General features: G+C 58.4%; 1 protein-coding gene across 1 annotated transcript in view; it reads left to right on the forward strand.

Moving 5' to 3' along the window:
- AHDC1 (AT-hook DNA binding motif containing 1) overlaps window positions 1-18727 on the forward strand; it is a 63767-nt gene that overhangs the window by 24581 nt on the left and 20459 nt on the right. Inside the window, 1 exon segment of the mRNA XM_046003872.1 lies at window positions 18396-18574. The gene's annotated coding sequence lies outside the window, so the exon portion shown is untranslated.

An 18727-nucleotide genomic window follows, 5' to 3' on the forward strand; every position in this document is an offset into this window, starting at 1 on the left:
TCTTAGCAGACTTGAACTGGGTGTTGGCTGGCTCACCCTGGGAGAGCATCTTTTGCTGGATTGGGAGTTGGAGGGCGGTCCCTCCTTTGTAGTCCTGACCAAGTGGCCTCTAGCTCTTCCCTCCTCATCCCAGTGTCACCCCTGAATCTGGAGTCTGGTCTGGCCTGGCAGGTGGGGGTGGGGCAGGGTAGCAGCTGGACCCTTGAGGGAGCAGGAGCTCCACCCCTCCAAGCCAGCTGCTGCCAGCCTTCCTGGACTGGCTCTGTGGAAACAGGGGGCCCAGAGACAGAAATAAACTGCCAGGTTTCCGGGGCGGAGTGGGGGGCCTGCCAGCCTTTGTGCTTCCTTGCTGGAGGTTGAGTGGGGGCAGGAAGCAACTCCATGCTCTGTCCCAGGCTGTTACCCCTCTATGCCATCTCCTTTCATCCCTAGCTTCTCCACCTCCATGGCTCTAAGGCTAGGCTAAGTCTAGAGTTTGGTGGATTGGTGAACCCTCTGGGCCCAGAAGCCTGGGTCAGTGCTTTGGGAACAAAGGGTGATTCCTAGGGCCCTGGACATAGCTTTGCAGCCATGGGGATAGTGCCTGTGAGCTCATTTCTAGGACTCCATCCTGGGAACCCTGCTAGCTGCCCCAGGGCAGAAGCTGAGCAGATTTGGAGGGCTGCAGTGGGGTGTTAGACTAGGAATTGGAAGATCTGTGTTGGATGCTCACCTCTGCCACTGACTGGCCAAGGGAAACTTTAGGCAAATGACACTTGAGCCTCAGTTTCCTCCACTCTAAGAAAGGGCAGGGTTTGTCCTGCTTGTCTCAGGGCACTGTAGTTCAGTAGTTAACTCAGACGCTGGAACCTAAGTTTATCTGACTCTGGTCCCTTCCATTGGACCTTTGGTAGATCACTTAACCTTCTTGGGCCTCAGTTTCTACATCAGCGAAAAGGGAATATTACCTACTTTATGGGAACCTTACTTATCATCAAGTGAGTTAACCCATGCAGGGCAAGTGCTTAGTGTTGGCTATTACTATTGGTAATTGACAAGTTCAATTGGGTTGTAAGTGAAAATGCATTATTCAGATGTAAGGGATTCTTGCCCTGCAAAGAGTTCTCTCGGACCCCCTCATTTTATAAATGGAAAAACGGAGGCTCCCAAAAGGGAAAGCGTTTTGCCCAAAGAGAGGCACACAGCAAGCAAAATCCTTATTTGGTACCACTATATAAAGCCAGGTGGCACATCCCCAATTTACAGGTAAGGAAATCGAGGCCGGTGATTGGCCACTGGGGCACAGTGGCGCTATCCAGTGAGGCCTGAGTCCGCCGCTGGGGCGGGAGGGCCCAGGCTGTCAGTGCTGGTCCGAGGAGGGGCGTACAGGTAGCCGGCGCCCCGCAGCCGCCGCCGGAGCCAAGCGCGCTATTAATAATCCCGCCGCTCCGCCTGGGCCGAGAGCGCAGGTCCCGACTGCCGCCGGGCGCCTCCCGGGCCTGGACCCGGGCCGGAGCCCGAGCCGGATCGCGGCGGCCCTCCTCTTCCCCCCGCCACGTGACCCCCCCTCCCCACTCCGCGGGCAGCCGAGGGCCCGGGCTGGCGGAGGGCGGGCCGGGGGCCAGGAAAAAGCCGAAAACACCGAGGCTGGGCCGCTCCCCTCCCGCTCAAAATAGCCCCCGGCCGGGGCTGCCACGCATTCCGCCGGGCCCGGGGCGCGGGAAGGGGCGGCCGGCCCGGCCCCCGCCCGGCCCGACGTGGCTGCCTCGCCGGGTTGGGGGGGGGGGTGGCGAGGGCGGGCCGCGCGGCCGGCCGGCATGTGGCTCTCCTTCGGGGAGCCTTGGCAGCCCGGACTGCGCGCTGCGCCGGGATGATGGAGAGCTTCTGGAATTTCCTGCAGCTGGAGAGCGCGGCCGGCCGGGGGAGCGGGCTGAGCGCTCGGCTTGGGAAGGGGCGCCTCGTAGCCCGACCCTAGGGGGCGCCTCCGCAGCCAGGGCTGTGGCGGGGGAGATCTTACCCGCCCCCAGGCCGCGAGAGTGGAGGGCTGCACACCTCCCCTCCCCCCGCCGCTCGTTTCGGGTCTGGCGGGGGTCCAGTCCCGCCCCTCCCGGCCTGGGCGGCGGAGAGGGGCCAGGTGCAGGCAACGCCCCTCCCCCAGCCGCCTGGTTTCCCTCTCGGCCCGTCACCTCCTCCAGGAGTCAGAAGCTCCGCGGCCTCATCTAGGAGGGGGGGGTGGCAGGGATCAGGGGGCAGCGCAGGCCTGCCAGGTAGCCTGAGAGGCAGAGGCGGCGGCGGCGGCGGCGGGAAAACTCGGAGGCGGACCGTTCGGGCCCGAGAACGGCTGGGCTTGCGGACCAGAGCCTCCCTGCTTGAGCAAGAGGCGCCCCAGGGCTTCTAGGAGGGAGGCGAGGCCGTCCTCTCTCAACAACCCCCCCCCCCCACGGCCCTCACCCCCGGCAACCGCGGAGCCGGTGGGGGGCGGACGTGCCGGAAAAATCCTGGACAGTTTTCTGGACGTTGGCGGCAGCTTTCTTTGGGGGCGGATCTGCACCTTGCAGGTCCTGAAGTCCAGAAAAGGGCTCCCGGGAGGGAGGGGATTCCTTTTAGAGGAACCCTGAGATCCAGGGGAGTAGGTAAGTGACCTCTCAGGGCTCACTCTTGGCACTGTGGGTAGGGGGAGGGAAGGAGGTCTACCTTGCCCTTTGTGGGGGAGGGGAAGGGATGCTTTCCCACACTTTGCTAGTTCCAGTACCATTTGGCCTCTGCAAACTGTTGAGCCTTTTGGCAATTGAGGCACCTCTCTCCCCTGGGGTGGATTACCTCTCCCTTTGCCAAGGGTCCCTGTTCAGCTTTCATTTCTCGCCCCAACCCATCACACCCTCACCATATTCAACAAAAGCCTTTAGAGCACACTGGTGGTGTGACCTTGAGCTAGTCCCTTCACCCCTTAGTCCCTTTGGTCATCTGGAAAACTAGATAATAGTAGGTAGGCCGAGGCCTTGTTGTGGAGTTTAAAGTTGCACAATGTTTAAAGCAAATTACCATAGTGTCTGCACAGAGTGAGGACAGGAAATAAAAGGGACCTGTGTAACACACGGCCTCATTCAGAGCCATTAAGTATTTGAATCCCCTTCCCCTCCAACAGCCCTGCGAAATTTGGCTTCCCAAGGTAAGTAGTGGCTCTCAGTAAGGCTGAGGAGGATGAAAGATGTTGGTTTCATTGTGTTCATTTATTCATTGAGCACATAGTTAACATTGTTCTCAGCTAGCTCCAGACTAGGGGAGAGACCTCTGAATGTGTGTTGGGAACTGAAAACTAGGACAGGTCACTAAACTCTGTTAAAGCTGGAAGGGCCCTTAGAAGTACTTCCTGCTTGGTGAGCTCTTAGTACATATGGAGAAACTGAGGCCAACAGAGGGGGCCTGGCCTCACAGTACTCCTGCTGTTCCTTCCTAAGGGGTGGGGGTGGGGCCTGGCAAAGAGCTCTGGGCTGGGGGAAGCTGGGGCAGCCCCTGGCCTGGCTCCCTAGGGTATGGCCTAAGCAGGCTGAAAGGCTGGTGGAATTCTTCTTTCCTCTCCCTCTCATCTCCGTGCTGACCTTTCACTCCACCTCTGCTAGAGTGGGTGCTGCGGGTGGAGCCCAGATATCCAGATTCAAATTCAGATCCCTGTTGGCTTCCCCTCAGCCCAGGACGTTGGGCCTGGGCCTGAGCCTGGGCCTGGGCTTGGGCCTGTGTCAACTCCCACCCTTCCCTCCCCTTCATGCCCCCCCCTCCAGTTCTCCCTGTTTCCTGTTGGATTGGCCTTCCTTATGTACTGGAAGGAACTCAAGGCTCCATTTGTTGTCTGTGTGAACTTGAGCAAACTGCCCCACCTCTGTGAGCCTCGATTTGCTTTTCTGCAAAATGGAGTTGACATAAAAGCTACCTAGCAGGACACCTCTTTCCGGAGCATCCCAGGCTTCCTGGCAGAGATTTATTTAAATAAGAAAAGGCAGCGAGTCCTTAGAATGTACCTTGAAGGCCAGGTATGGAGAAAAGATCAGTCTTCCTTTACCTTTGGTTTGGCGGGCTGGTTTGGGTCTCAGCTTGGTGGTGGTTGGGGGGGGGGCTGGGGGGCTGGTGGGGGGAGCCTGGGCTAGGGGGTGGGGTAGGGATGAGTGTCCATCAGATCATTTGGCATAGTCCAGATTCAAGCAAATTTATGTGGCCCAGATTCCAGGGCTGCCAGGTGCCTGTCTCTGAATGCACGGCTGGGCAGTTCTCAGAAACTCACCTTTAGGACTGTAGACTCCCTCTCCCATCGAATCCAGCCCCACCTCCCTCTGCCTCAAGGAAGCCCTCCCGGGCTGCCTGTATCCCTATGGTTTCTCTCCAACGCTTAGAGAGCTCTCAGGGCCTGCGGAAGAGAAAGGGACTGGAAGCCACAGTGGGGCTGTGTGACTTTGGGCAGCTGCTTCCCTTCTCTGGGCTCTGGTTTCTTCCTGCATAGCAGGGGAGGCTGGATTAGTGACTCCCTGAGGCCCCTTCCCGCTCTGACAGGCTCTGAGACTGTGTTGACTGATGTATCCTAGGAGATAGGAGCACACAGAACCGAGTCAGATGGGAGATTCCTGTGGAGGTATCCTCACCTCTAGAAGACTAGATAGCCTCCCTTCCCCAGACACACCATTCAGGGACACTGGTCGAGATTGTGGTGGGTGGAGGGGACATATCACCCAAGTGAGTGGTGCTGCTGATTCCCAGGGTCCCTGTTGTCAGTAGAGAAGCTGAAGAATAAGAGCTTGTGTCAGCCCGGGGCTGTGAGACTGCTTGCTTCTAGGCGAAGGGAATGTGTGTGTCAGTGACCAGTCAGCCTCCAGGGATTTGGGGGAGTGGGCTGGGGGGGGGGCGGGGAGGCTTGCAGTGCTCAGGGCAGCTAGCTTGTGGGATGGTGTGGCCAGAAAAGCGATTGCAGGGGCATTATATGGGTGGGGGGCAGTGAACAAGACAAGAAAGCTGGCAAAGGGAGAGAAAGAAACATAGATGAACCAGAGAAGCCAGGCTTTGGGTTAGGACAGGCCTAACTTCCCAGCCTGACTGGGAAGGTTGGGCACAATCTGACACAGTAGTTCTGCCTGTGCCTAGGTTTGTCGGCTTGTTTGTAGGTGTTGAGCTGAATTGTACTGTTCTGAATCGCAGTTGTCCTGTTGTGGAGGGGGGGGGGCGTCCATGCAGGGGTGTTGTCAAGGTTTCCTGAACAGCGAGTGTCTGGCTGTTGGAGGGGTGTGTGTGCACAGGATGGTATTTATTGTAGGGCAATAGGCAGCCCGTGTCCATTTGGGGTGCTTATCAGATTGTGCTAGAGGCATCGGTTCTAGCTGTTAGAAAGCTTGGGCTACATTAGGGAGACTGCCTGGCTGTAAGAGAAGGTGTTTTCAAGCTGCAAGCAAATCCTGGTGGTGTTTTGGGTGCCTCTTCCCCCTCCATCTCTTGGGGAGGGAGGTCTCCTGTCTTAATCAGTGCCTCCGCAGGTAGGCAAGCAGGCAGTTGCTAGCCTGCTCACACTTGCAGTAATTTTACCACGGTGCCTAAGTCAGGAACAGGCGTGAATTGACCTTTTAACCCCTTCCCTGCCGCAGGATTAGACTCTGTTTCCTGTTCAATCTCCTCCAGAACCAGTTCCATCCCGCCTGGGGGGCCCCCCCAAGGAGCGGATAAGCAACCCCCCCATCTGTTCTCTCCTCCCTCCCCCCTGTTGAGCCTTGGGGGGGCCTGAGGGCCAGGCTGGTGCAGGGTCTGGCAGGAGCTGAGGGCCCAGGCGGGAGTGATAAATATTGAAGAGGAGGGATTTCGGTGTGGGCTGGAGCAGCTGCAGTGGTTCGAGTGTCACACTATCTCTCCCCAGGTTTACTGACCCATTTCCATTCACGCGGCTGCCGGTTTCCTAGCAACGGCAACAGTCCCCCCAGAACAGGCGGAGTGTGTGTCTGCCATTAGCGACTGCCGCAACTGTGTCAAGGTTACCCCGCTCCCTGCAAACCCACCCCGGCGGGTTTGTTTTCTGCCAGCGCCTGGCACTCACGGTGCCAGCCAGGGAGGGGGAGGGGAGGGGGCTGGGGGCCAGCCCAGGGGCTTGGGTGGGGGTGGGGGGCCGAGGAGGAGCTGCAGTTCCCGGTCCAGTGGGAGCCAACTTGGACTGAGGCCGAAGCAGCTGCCCCCCCCCTTGGCTGGTGGAATTCCTGAGCCCGAGGGGAGCAGGGGGCGGAGCTGTCCCTCAGCCCTGACCCCCGAGATTCCAGAGCCTGGGGGGAGGGGTGTGGGCCGAGGGGCCTCCGGGAAGCCTGCCTGATCTGACCCCACCTGGCTCGTTCTGCTCCTGCCCTGGCTTCCTCCCACTTCTGCGCAGCGACGTGCTCTTCCCTGCTCGGCTCACAGCTCTTTGTCCCAACCTCTGTGCCTAGTCTCCCCCATCAGACTCCCCAGGGCAGGGTTATATTTCTCCCATCAGACTAGGGGCTCCTGAGGTTGGGGTTCGCGATTTGTTCTTTCCTTCTCTCTCCTCAGCACCAGCTCCTGACTGTTTTTCCAAATGTCATGGGAGATGAGATTAAACAGTTGGGGTGGCAAAGGATAATTTTTCTTACCGGGGACTGGAAGGACAAATCCCTCATTCCACCTCTTCAGTGAAGTCAGTTCTGCTTGCATGACCGCCCCTCCCCTGCACTGTCCCGCAGCACTCAAATGGGAGTGGCCATTGCAAGTAAAGTTACCTCTATTTTCACCCTGAAAGCCTGGCTGCAAAGGGTTAAAGCAGCTGCACAGCCCCCCCCCCAATCTTGCCTTGGTATGTGAGCTCCCCCAGGCTTGGGGGATGGGAGGATGGGGGTCTGTCGCCTTATAGCCACTCATGTGGTCAGCTCAGACCTGACCAGTCACATTCCTGCCCAGGAGGACTGGGGCTTGGTGGGGGGGGGGGGGGGTTAGGGGCCTGGAGGGGGCTTGGGTTGGTAGGAGTGGAAAAGGGGGTTACCAAGAAGCTGGAGCAGGGGGCTGCTGTGAACATGGAAGTATTGTGCAATATAAATCCCAGGAAGCCTGACTCTACCTCCCGTTCCTCTAGGCCTCAGTCTCCCTGTCTGTCTTCCCTGTTTGCACCTGCCAAAACATTCCCATGATCCACATAGCTGTGATACAGGTACAGACCTGGTCCCAGTTCTAAACAAAGAGAAGAGTGTGGCAGAAGCGGTTTATGACATGCAGGGCAGCCCAGAGACTTGTGGGTAGCCTCCAGTGTGACTTTCCGGGGCTTGGAGGAGGTCGGCTGGGTGTTTGGCTGGGTCAGAGGCTCTGAGATCTAGGGTACAGAGCAGGCTGTGCTAGACAGTAGAAAGAGACCTGGGCAGAGCCCCAGGAAGCCTGGTTCTCTGCCCAGCCCTCTGACTGACTCCCCCATGGCCTCAGTCTCCCCATCAGTGGGGCTTAAGCCTGTGGTCTTTAAAAGTCCTCCTGTTCTCTAAGTCAATGGCTCCAGGTTAGGGATGAGGAGTAAGGGGCGATGGTCTGGAGGGATGTGGGAAGCTGCCAGCTCAAGGGGGAGTTTGCAACGCGATCCCAGAGCGAAAATAGCCCAGGTCATTTTCAGCTGCTTAGGCTGAGGGAGGTATCTGATCTTGGCAGGGCCGGGCAGCTTGGGCAGGGGGCAGGGAGGAGCATTCTGTCAAGCCCTCTGGGAAACCGGACCCCCATGGGAGGGTGGGGCGAAGTTGGCATGCTTAGCTGGGTTTCCTGAGACCCTCTGGGTCCTGGCAGATTCCCCATCCCCTCCCATGAAAAGATAAGGAATGCAGAGGGTTAACAGGAGGTGAGGGCTGTACTCTGGTCCCCTTTGGGTCCTGGCCTGGATGAGGTGAAAGGTCAGCCCCAAGGAGTCCAGGCACAGCTGGGGCAAGAGTAACCTGATCCTTCCCCCTAGCCAGGCTCAGGGGATCACAGAGCCGCCTCCCCCAGGAAAGGTGCTTTGACATCCCCAGGAAGGAGTTTGTTTCGACTTGTTCCCAGCAGGGGTTGGGGGGTAAGGGAAGATCATGGCCCAAGGGGTCAGGGAGAGCTTCAAGCCTGGTGCCCCAGCCAGTCTGGCAGTGCTTTGTCATCCTGGGGTCAGGGGAGGTGGAGGTGAGCCTGCTGGAAAGGTTAGAGGGAGCCTGTTCTGGCCCTGCTCTACTCGGTGCCCCATTTATAATGACTGACGGCCAGCCCTGGAGATGCGAAGCTTAGAGGTAGGACACTCTTCCCCCTCAGCACACATACACTCTCTGAGGAGTGAGAGAAACTGCCTGATCCTAGACGGTGACATTGACATGTATTTGGGGTGGGGAATTACACCTTGACTCTGAGATGGGTTTGCCCTCTGTGGTTTTGTGGGGGGTGTGTGATGATTGGCAGAAACAATACAGAGAAGAACAGGGGCTCTGAAGTCAAGTTTGACTTGGGTTCAAATCCTTCTGCCCTAGATGAGCTAGTTAACATAAACCTCAGTTTCCCCACCCGCAAAATGAGACTAATACCACTCCCCACAAAGGGTAATTAAAAGGATGGGAACAGAATAAGTGCTCAGTAAAAAGGAACCGAAATGGGTTTCATTGTTGCTAAGGTCACACATGATGCAGTGACCCTGCTGAAGTTGGAGGTCTGACTCTGGCCGGAAGGAGTTGGTGAGCTACAGATGGTCTGAGGGAGCGGGTAATTGTGAGAATGTGACTGGATCAGTGTCTCTAGAGCTGCATGTGAGGCTGTGGGAGTATCCGGGTCACTTGGGGTGGGATGGGGTGAGATGAACGGTGTTGAGCCTGTGGCAAACGGTGGTTGGGGCAAGGTTCTTAAAGCTGACCCTTTGGGCTGGCAAGGGCCCCTTAGTCCCCACCCCGGCAGGCTTTGTGCAGCAGTGTGTGGGTGTAGCTGTCCCCGGAGTGTGGCCATAGGTATGTTTGAGAAGACGCAGGCATCCCAAGAAAGAACAAGTTGCCTTTTGTACGCTTGCAGCCCGGGCTGGGCTGGGCCCTCTCTGGGGGATCCCCTGTTTCCGCGCCCAGCTCCCCGCCCACGGACAGCGCCCCAGCCCCACCCGCCACCTGATGGGGGGGGGGGGCGGCCAGGTGGCCTGAGCGCCCCCTCCTGGGGTCTGTGCTTTGGGCCTGGGGTTAGGGGTCTGGGACCTGAGGCAGGGGGAGTGCCCGAAGCGCTGGCATCGCCCCTCGTGACATCACTCCAGGTACTACCAATCCCTGGGAGCCCTGCCCACGGGTGCCCCGCCCCCAGGCGCCAATCTCCTGCTATCCCGAGGCGCAGTGGGTGGAGGAGGAGGAGGCGGGGCCGCCTTGCGAGGCTGGGAGACCACGGAAGGCCTCCTCCTTACTGCCCTGGAAGGGTCTCAACTGGCGACCCTGAGACCTTAGAGCTCAGCTCCCCTTCAAGGACCTCACAAGATCTCTCTTCCGGAGCATTCTACCTTCTTGCTCACCTGTTCAAATCTTAACCAGGTACCACTTTCTTCAGGAAAGCCTTCCAGAACCGGCGTCTCCTGCCCCCCGCCTTTTTCCTGATTACCCACACTCTTTTAGTGACCCTCTGTAATAAAGGGCTGCTAGTACACTACTGCTCTTAGCTAGCTGCAGTCCACCGGACAGCTCACTGTGTACCAGACTGCTCCGTATTTTTCCTGGAATAGCTTACCTGATGGATCTCGGGTTGTTTTCCGCTTTGTATAAAAGAGCCTTTCCCACCTACCGGATTAGGAGTTCCTCTGGGCAGGAGTTGCAGACACAGCCTGGCTCAGAATAGGCGCTACCAATGTTTGGGGCTGGAGGATGGACGAGGCTCCAGAGGGAGAATACTCAGAAGTCACACAGCAAGCAGGTAGACCAACCAACACTGGAAATGGGGTTTCCTGGCCCCATTCAGGTTTTTGGTTCTGGTGTGTGCCTGAGTCAGGAGTTGCACAGAAAGATGCCACAGACCTTTTCCCTCTAGGAAGGCTTTGCCTAGCCGCCAAAGATCAGAAGGGCCCCGAAGTCTGTCTTCTTCTGCGATCCATACCAGAACCCCTGACTTCTGGGAGGCAGAGATGGAGATGCTGGGGGAGCTGGGACAGCTTTCATGGCCAAACGGGCAGTTCTGGGCTGTCTTGTGGGCCCAGTAATTGGGGGTATTGGTTCTGGGGACATAAGGATTTAGCTGGCAGGTGGGAGGTTCCAAGTTGGGCAAAGAGGAGTTGCTGGGAGCCAGAGTATGTGGGGGTTCAATGCAGGAGAGGCAGAGATTATGTTGGGCCAGCACTCCCAGCACCAGGCTGGCCCGGTGGAATGCTGGGAGGCCCGGGGGATGGGACCAGGCAGCCAAGGTGTCTCCGGTGGCACAGAAGCAGTTAAGAGCTGCCTCAGCCCGTTCCTTCAGACAATTAGTGACATCTCGCTTGACAACACCACACTGAGCCGATGCAGACCTCAGCCCCCCTCCCAGCCCCCCCACGGCCGCTTCAGCTGTTTATTCTTGGGCTTTAACAATTGGGATTCTGACTTGGAGGAGCGGGCGCCCCGCGCTGCCCTCTGACCCTCCGTCGCCTTGGCAACTGGAGCCCGGTAGGCCTGGGCTCTGCGTTAGGATTACAGATCCTGAATTCACAATCTTGCTGCTCCCCTGCAAGCAAAAACAGCAGCAGCAGCAGCATGCGGGAGCTTCAGCTAGACTGGAGGGGATGGAGCTTGAGGGTCCCCAGGGGCTAGCCTGCGGCAGGGGTGGGAACCTGGGAGACTCACAGGCGACCTGTGGAGTGGTACCCACACCCCTCCAGTCTCCATGGGGTTGAGCAGAGCCCAGAGCCCTCCTGGGCGCCAACATCTCCCATCCTATCTCTGGAAACTTTCTTCCTGGTAGAGCCCCGAGGGCAGGGGTGAAGCTTCTTCATCACTCCCCCCCCCCTTCCCCTCAGTCAGCCCCCTACCATGCCCAGAACTCCAAGTGCCAGCCGGCTGTGCCCCTGCCGGCTGTGCCCCTGCCGTGCCCGCAGCCATGGCAACAGGCCCCCCTCCACCAGCTCTGCTCCTTCTCCCCCCCACCGCCCCCCCCAGCAGCCAACTGCCCCAGCTGAAACCGGAGCCGATGCATCTGTGAGCCTCATGCCCAGACCCACATTCCATTTCTGTCCTCTGTCCCCCCCCCCCAGCTCTGGCGACGACATCTCCCCCCTCTTCGTGCCCCCTCCCTGCTCACTCTGTGCTGTCCCCCCCACCCCTTCCCACACGCTCTATCACTTCGTGTCTCCCCCTTCCTCCCGCCCCATTCTCTGAGTGTGTCTCACCCTCTCCGACTGTCTCTGTTGGTCTCTGGGTGTGTCAATCCCTGTCTGTCTCCAGCTCCCTGTGGTGTCCTTAGTTCTCTGCGCCTTGCCCTGTCTGTGGCAGGCTCCTTCTCCATCTCTTCCCCTCTGTGTGGATCTTGCTCTCTCTCTCTGTCTTTGTCTCTGCCTCATCCTGCCTGTCTCTCTGTGTCTTTGTCTTTTTCTTCCTCCTCTGTCCCTCTCTTCTGAGTTCCTTTTGCTGTGTTCCTTCCTCCAGCATCCTGTCCTCTCTCCCTCCTTCTCTCTCTCTCTCTCTCTCTCATCCCCTCCCTCCCCATCTCCTTCTCTTTAAGCCCCGTTCTGCTCTGTGTCTCTTGTCCCCCACACTCTTCCTGTCTCTCTCTTCCTGAATCGGATTCCGTGCCTTCCCTTTGCCCTCCCTCTCTTTCTCTTCTGACTCTCTTTAAATCCATAGATTTCTTTCAAGTTGTCTTCCTCTGTTTTCCATTTGGTGATTTCCTCATGGCCCCGGCTTTGGAACAGGGATGAGGGCCCTCCAGAGTCTCCCCAAAGGATTCCCTTTTCAGATAGGGACCAGATGTGCTGGCACCCCATCTGGCACCTGTAGTTGAATCCGAGATGGGAAGGGGAGGTTCTAAGGCCATAGAACCTACAGAAGCCAAGAGTGCCAGCCCTCCCTTTCTGGGGTTTTAGAGCACAGATTCCAACCATCTAGTCTACCTTCTAGGAGCCCAGGGCAGGGCAGAAGGTAGTTTCAGGGGCTGAGCTGGCCCAAGAAGCCGCCTCGCTCTAAGAACTCAAAGAAGAGCATGTGTGGGTCTCACAGATCCCTGGGATTGGTCTCCTCCCCTGCTACGTTGATGACTGTCTCTGACCGTACCTCAGTTTCCCCCAGTGGCACAAGGGTGCTACCCTTGCTCTATCTCTGACTTCTTTAAAGTACTTTGAGTTCCTGGAACAGTTAAAAGTTATGCAGAACAGGGAAGGGGGTAGAGGGGCTGCTGCCCCTTGCTTACCAAGACCAGGGGGGACTCCAGCACAGAAGAGTCTGTCGGGGAAGGGGTAGAATATGGGTCTCGTCCCCTTAAGTATAGAGTGGAAGACAGTGCCCCACCTCCCCTTGCCCTCACCCCCAGGAGTACCAGACCCTTCTATCAGGCCCTCCCTCTCAGTCTGGGTAATGGCCTCTATCTAGCTCTCCTCCCTGCCACCCTCTTCAAGGGATGAACTTGGAGTCCTGGGAAACAGGCCCTGGGGTGGGGGTGCCAGGTCTCCAGGGCCTAGCCCTTGCCTCTGGGTGTGATGAGACTTGGTCAGGCAGACAGTTCTAGGACCCTGGGGTCTGGGCACTACTCACCAAGGGGCCGGCGGGGGAGTAGGGGTGCCTGGGGGAGGCGGGTTGCACGCAAGGCATGCTGGGCCCCCTCGGTGGGTGGGTGGGGGGAACAAAGCTGGCATCGAGGCCTCAGCTAAAATTAGCCGCTTCCCTGCGCGGGAGCGAGCATGCCTGCCAGCCGCCCAGATCGCCGCTGCCTCGGCAGGCCATCTGTCGCCACGTTTCGCTCAGTCCCCCAGGGCTCCCCAGCTCCAGCCATCCCCAGGGGCTAGAGGGACTCTGCTCTGAGACTGTCCCTGGCCAGGGCTCTGGGCTCTGCTGCTGTCATGCTGTGTGACCTCAGGCTAGGCCTGTCCCTCTCTGGACTCCTGTATGATGGGCAGGCTCTGGAAACTGATATCCCAGATACCCCCAACCTTCTAAGCACCAGATACAGGCCTTGGTCATGGGGACCTGGGTTTTGAGCCGCCTCCCTCCCTCAGAGCTGGCCCTCTGGTCTAGAGTTTGAAGATGAGCCAAGTGGGGTTTGGGGTAAAGGTCGGGATGCATGGAAGACTCCCGTTCAGTTCACTTGGTCTTCACGGGAAAGTAGGGCAGCTCTGTAACCAACACCCCCAAATCCTCCCCTTGCCCCCCCACCCCCAACTCTTTACTGATCTCCAAGGAGTCTTACGGAAGCAGTTGAGGTGGGGAACCCAGAGCTAGAGGGCGAGTTCAGCAGATACTAACTTGCTCTGTGGCTTGGACGAGTCTCTCGCCCTCTCTGTTTTCCCCTCCTCAGTGAGAAGCTCCTATTTTTTGAGCACCTGCCCACTTCACATCACATTGTCTTGTGAGGTTGACATCATCCCCGCTTTCCAGCTGAGGAAACTGAGGTACAGAAAGCTGAGGTTCCTTGTGAGGAAGTGGTGGGTCCAGGGACTGGACTGCGGGGGTCCTTCCCATGATCACCAGGGCTCTGCCTGCGGGCTCCAGTCCCAGCTTCTTTCTGGCGCTCCCCTCACCACTGCCCCTTCCCCCTCCCCATAAGCCATGGAGACTGAGCTGCTGCTCCAAGGTCACTCAGCTTGGCCTGGGAGGAGCTCAGACTTGAACCCAGGCCCCTTGGCTCCTGGCCTCCCTCGATCTCCGGCCAGCAGGCTGGGCCTGTTCCCTGGGTGAGTCATGCCCCTGGACTTTGGCCTCCTTGTCCGGCTCTGTGGCCTGAATTTGGAGACGGGGCCTTCCTAAGGACCAGTGCAGGTCTGAAGCTGTCATCACACCCCCTCTCTGTCCTGGGGCCTGAGGTCATGGTAACTGCACCCCCCAGTCTGCTTCCCTGCCACCCATTACTGAGAACAGCTCCTCAAGCCCCAACAGCAGCCCTCCCTCCGCCACTCCTTCTGCCCCCTCCCTGGAGAACAACCACATTCACTTAGAAATGGGGCCGGGGTGGCAGCATGGAGAGGTGGTGTTTCCAGGTCTGTGTTTCCAGGTTGTCTGCATGCCCCGGGGCCACTTGCTTCCCTGCCTCTCTCCCCCAGCACCAGGTAGCCAGAGTTACCCAGGAGGGAGGCCGCAGCGCCTCCCCTCCTGGTGCCCAGGGACCAAGGTCGCGCCCAGAGCCCTGTGCGCCTCCACCTCCTCCTGGGGCCAGTGCTGTTTGTCGCTGGGGCAACATGCGGCTGTGCCCGGCTCTGGCAGTGCCGGGGTGACATTCATGCCCTGTGAGCTGTGACGCCTCTGCAGGCAGAGGACAGCATCACACAGGCTGTCGCCAGCGATGGGGGAGCCATGGCAGGGGTGGGGGGATCACCTGTCTGAAGCAGTCGGGGGGTATGTTGTGTGCCCATCTGGTGGTCTGAAGGGAGGACCTCCGGGGAAGGGCTGAGGTGGTGTCCCTGACTCACATTGGGTGGTGGGCATGGGGTGGGGGGAACTGTCCCTTCCTCATACCTGAAAGATGAGGCTTGTCTATGTGTGTGTGAGAGAGACAGGTTCTCCACAGTTCACATCCATTAGCGGGTGTGGGAGTGCCTGGCCGCGTGTCTGTTACACTGCGGTGAGGGTGACAACATGTGTCCCTGTCTCCTGTTGTCTGGGGGCATCAGATGCGCCCATCTCACGCTTTGGGGGAAGTGACAGGTTACGTGCTTAGCTCATCCCGTTAGGAGGGTAGTCACCACCCCACATGCCTGTCTCTGACTGTTGGGGATGTGTGAGATGTCACCACGTGTCCCTCTCCTGCTGTTGTGGGGAGTGGCATGTGTGATTCTCTCATGCTGTTGGGAGATTGTCAGTAACTTGGGAGCTCGTCTCTCACCCTAAAGAGACAACATGTTGCCCAGTGGTATGCGGCCCGCGGTTGGCGGGGCCTTCCCGTGCAGGCCGCAGGGCCCTCAAAGGCAGACAGGGGAAGCATTTAGAGCCCTGAGCACAGGGACAAGTATGCTGGGTTGGTGGCCAGAGCAGAGGGGGTGTCTGAGTCCCCCCATGACCTTCTTTCTGCCCCAGGTGCCAACCCTTGGGACTGTTTCCCGAAAGGAAGAGGACCCAGTGCTCTTCAGGCCATGTGGCAAGGGGCCTCTGGGGCAGAAGCAGGTGTGACTGGCACCCGCCAGCGTTGGTATGGGGGTCCGTCCGTGTCCCTGCAAGTGTGGGGGGACCCCGGTCCTTGCCTCTTCTGTTCCTGAAACTGTTAAACTAATTAAGGCTATGGAGCCGCAAGATTAATCGGGGCAGCTCGGCGCGGGCCGGGAGCTCAGGTAGTCGATTAGTGCGCCACGGAGGATATTGGATTTCTGAACCGCAAGTCAGCACTATTCGGCCTGTTATCTCGCCGAGGCTCGAGGGTCAGGAGGCGGGAGGCTCCAGGCTCCAGGCTCGCTGGCTGCCCCCGCCCAGCCCGCTTGCAGCGTCCACTCCCCCTGCCCTCACAGCGCCGCCAGGGCCATCTCTGTGCCCTCACCCAGCCCCTCTCCCGGGTGTACCCCACACCTCGTCCCTGTCGCCCTCCTGCCCTTGGGCCCTGTGCTGCTCTCCCCTTTTGGTCCCTCTGAGTCTCTAACTTGCACTCTGAGCCTCTGACTAGCCTCTCCACCTGCCTCTCCACCTCCCTGGCCCCCCACCCCTGTGAGCCCCTCCCCATCACCAGGCTCTGCCTCTCTGCTTTTGTGTTCTTGCCTGCCTGTCTCACGGTTTCTGTCTGTCACTGCCTGTCTCTGTCTCTCGTGTCTCTCTGTCTCACCTTCTCTCCCTCTGTGTGTCTCTGTGTCTTTTCCTCTCCCTCTGGGCTTCAACCTCTCTCTCTCTCTCTCTCTCTCTCTCTCTCCCCCCCCCCCCCCTTGCCTTCTTTCTCTCTCTCTCTTGTGTGGTCTCGGCTGGTGTCTGCAACCAGAACAAATCTCCCCCAGCCAACACCCCCTGAACAAGGAGGCCAGAGCAGCTAATGGGAAACATGTGATTCTGCCTTGCGCCTGGAGCACCGTGAAGGGAGCCTTAGTCCCAGCTCAGCCCCCCTGTGCCCCCCTTTGCTGCATTCCCCCCCACCACACTACCCCCACTCCCAGCATCTCCCCCAGCCTATGCGGGCGCAGTTGCAAGTTCCCCAGTTATTCCCATTTCGGGGGTGGTGAGGAAGCTGGCGTTTATCAGTTGGGGAGTATCAGGTTGTAGAGGGGCTGGGAGCAGCTTTGCTCCTGAGGTCCCTCCAGCCCGCAGGGCCAGCCAGACCCCATGCAGACTCCCCCCCCCCCCCCCAACCACCACCACCATATGTAGGAAAACAGGGCCAAGATGTACTGAGCTCTGGGGGCCTGGATGGGGGGCAGCCAGTCCACCCCCACTGGAGGGCTCTGGGGCCACCCAGATTTCCATCTTTTCCGCCCTCCTGGGCCTCTGGGGAGCTGCAGAGGTGGGGGCTCCCTGAGGGCTTGGGAGCTGCTGGGCTGCATTTCTGTGCCCACCCAACCACGGGGAAAGGGGGGATGGATCAGAGGAGGGAGGCTCTGGCAGGTTGGAATTCTCCTTCTCTGCCTGTGGATAAATTGTCCCTAATCCAGGCTTGGGGAGTTGTCTGGCTCCTACAGAGAGAGAGAGAGAGAGAAAGAGAGAGCACGCAGGAGATAGGGAGGGAGGAGGGAAGCAGGCACACAAACACAGTGACACAGACACACACTGTTTCACAAAGGGTCTCTCGCATGCGATGCACACGCGCGTGCACACATGGACCGAGGAGGTACACAAAGGCACCGCACAAACACTGAGCCTCCGCTGTGCTGCCGGGCACGCCGTGGCACACAGACCCCCTCACACATGTTGACACTGACACGTCGCTGTTGTGGCGCAGACACAGGGACGTGGCCCAAGGACCCACTGACACACAGGCCCTGAGTGACGAGGGCATACAGCGCATGCAAACAAGGACCCACTCACGGGCACACGGTGACCCCCAGCAGAACTGACCCACGGGAACACCGTGACTATTCACACTGTCAGCCATGACCCTGAAAGCCCAGAAAACAGGCAGAGGTAGGCGGGAGGTAACACTGATCCACAGTGACACCAGTGCCCGCAGTCACAGGCCTCGAGATGGGAAACCTGCAGGGACAGCAGAGGATCAGCAGCACCCCCCCCCCACCACCACCACCACCACAACGCATCCAGAGAGCTCGGAGACAGGCAGAAGCCGGTTTAGCTCCTGACACAGCGAGATACAGAGAGACGGGCGGAGCGTATGCACACGCAGGCACACTTCTACCCCAACCACAGTTGGGGTCGGGTTGACTTCAGAGGGGCCGACACATGCTCCCATGGCCTCACAGACATGCAGACACAGGCTCGGCTGGACACACACACACAAAGCTGAATAGACCCAGATAAACACAGCCACACGTATAACTGAAGATGCTGAACCCGGGTACACATCACCTCCTCTCTCTCTCACACACACACACACACACACACACACACACGGGTAACCACATGCACCATACTGAGCAAACATAGGATCCCATGTGTGTACATTCTTAAACACACATGGACACACGCATATTTAGAAATGCACAGAAGGCTGCATAGACCTGGGAGCCCACATACAGGTGTATTTACCCAGACAGGAATGCTCTCTGCCACACATACAAATTCCCAGGCAGCCAGAACCCAAGCAGCCCGTGAGGCCTGGTTCCTCTGGGCTCCAGTGCAGACCTCTGGGAGGCAGACAAATGTGCAGGAAGCAGGAGGGTGGTGAGACGGGCCATGGTTATTAAAGAAAACAAGAGACCTAACCAGTTGCCAGTGGAGGAGAGTGAAGGCCAGCAGCCTATACACCCCGCCTGGAAATCTGCATTCACCATGTCTTCAAACAGCAGTTCTCACACCTGCATTCTGAATCAGCTGTTAGCATATACGGTTTCCCCAAAGCATGCCTCCCCCATTCATAATATCGCCCCACTTTATAGATGAGAAACCTGAAAGCCAGAGAGGTGAACTGACTTGCCCAAGATCATACGCTGAGGGTTGAGCCAAGGACTGTCTGGCTCCCATGCATGTGTGTTCAGGTTCATGCATGTGCCTACGTAATGTACGAAGATACTGCTTCCCAGGCACCTGGGGTGTCAACAGGCGTGCAGTTCCTCAATGACGTGAGGTGGCAGGTGATTTCATTTTCTGTGAGACTGGACCCCAGCCATGGTAGCCTCCTGGTCCCTTTATCTGACTCCTCCTGTGTCCACGCTTATGCCTGGGGTGTTGTGTTTGCTTCCACAGATGGGAGCTTGCCTACCTGTCTACCCATCGGCCTGGACCCCAGAGCCTGCCCAGCTAAGTGCGTGCAGAGGGCCCCGGTTTCGGGGCAACTCTCAGGCTGCCTCAGAGACCACCCTGGAATCACTGACAAAGACCGGCCTTTCCTGCTGAGCTAGACCTTGTCTACACAGCCTGCTCAGGTAACAGTGTACGGGGAAGCCAGTTCTGTTCCTGGGCCACTCCCAGAAAGTGAGGGTCAGGGCGACTGACTTCCCAGTCTTAGCAGGAATCCCCCACCCCCGGCTTAGGCCAAAAAGGCACCCATTATAGAATCAAAATATATTAACCCCACT

Source organism: Meles meles, chromosome 1 (assembly GCF_922984935.1).
Source record: "Meles meles chromosome 1, mMelMel3.1 paternal haplotype, whole genome shotgun sequence".
In the NCBI taxonomy this organism is placed as follows: Eukaryota; Metazoa; Chordata; class Mammalia; order Carnivora; family Mustelidae; genus Meles; species Meles meles.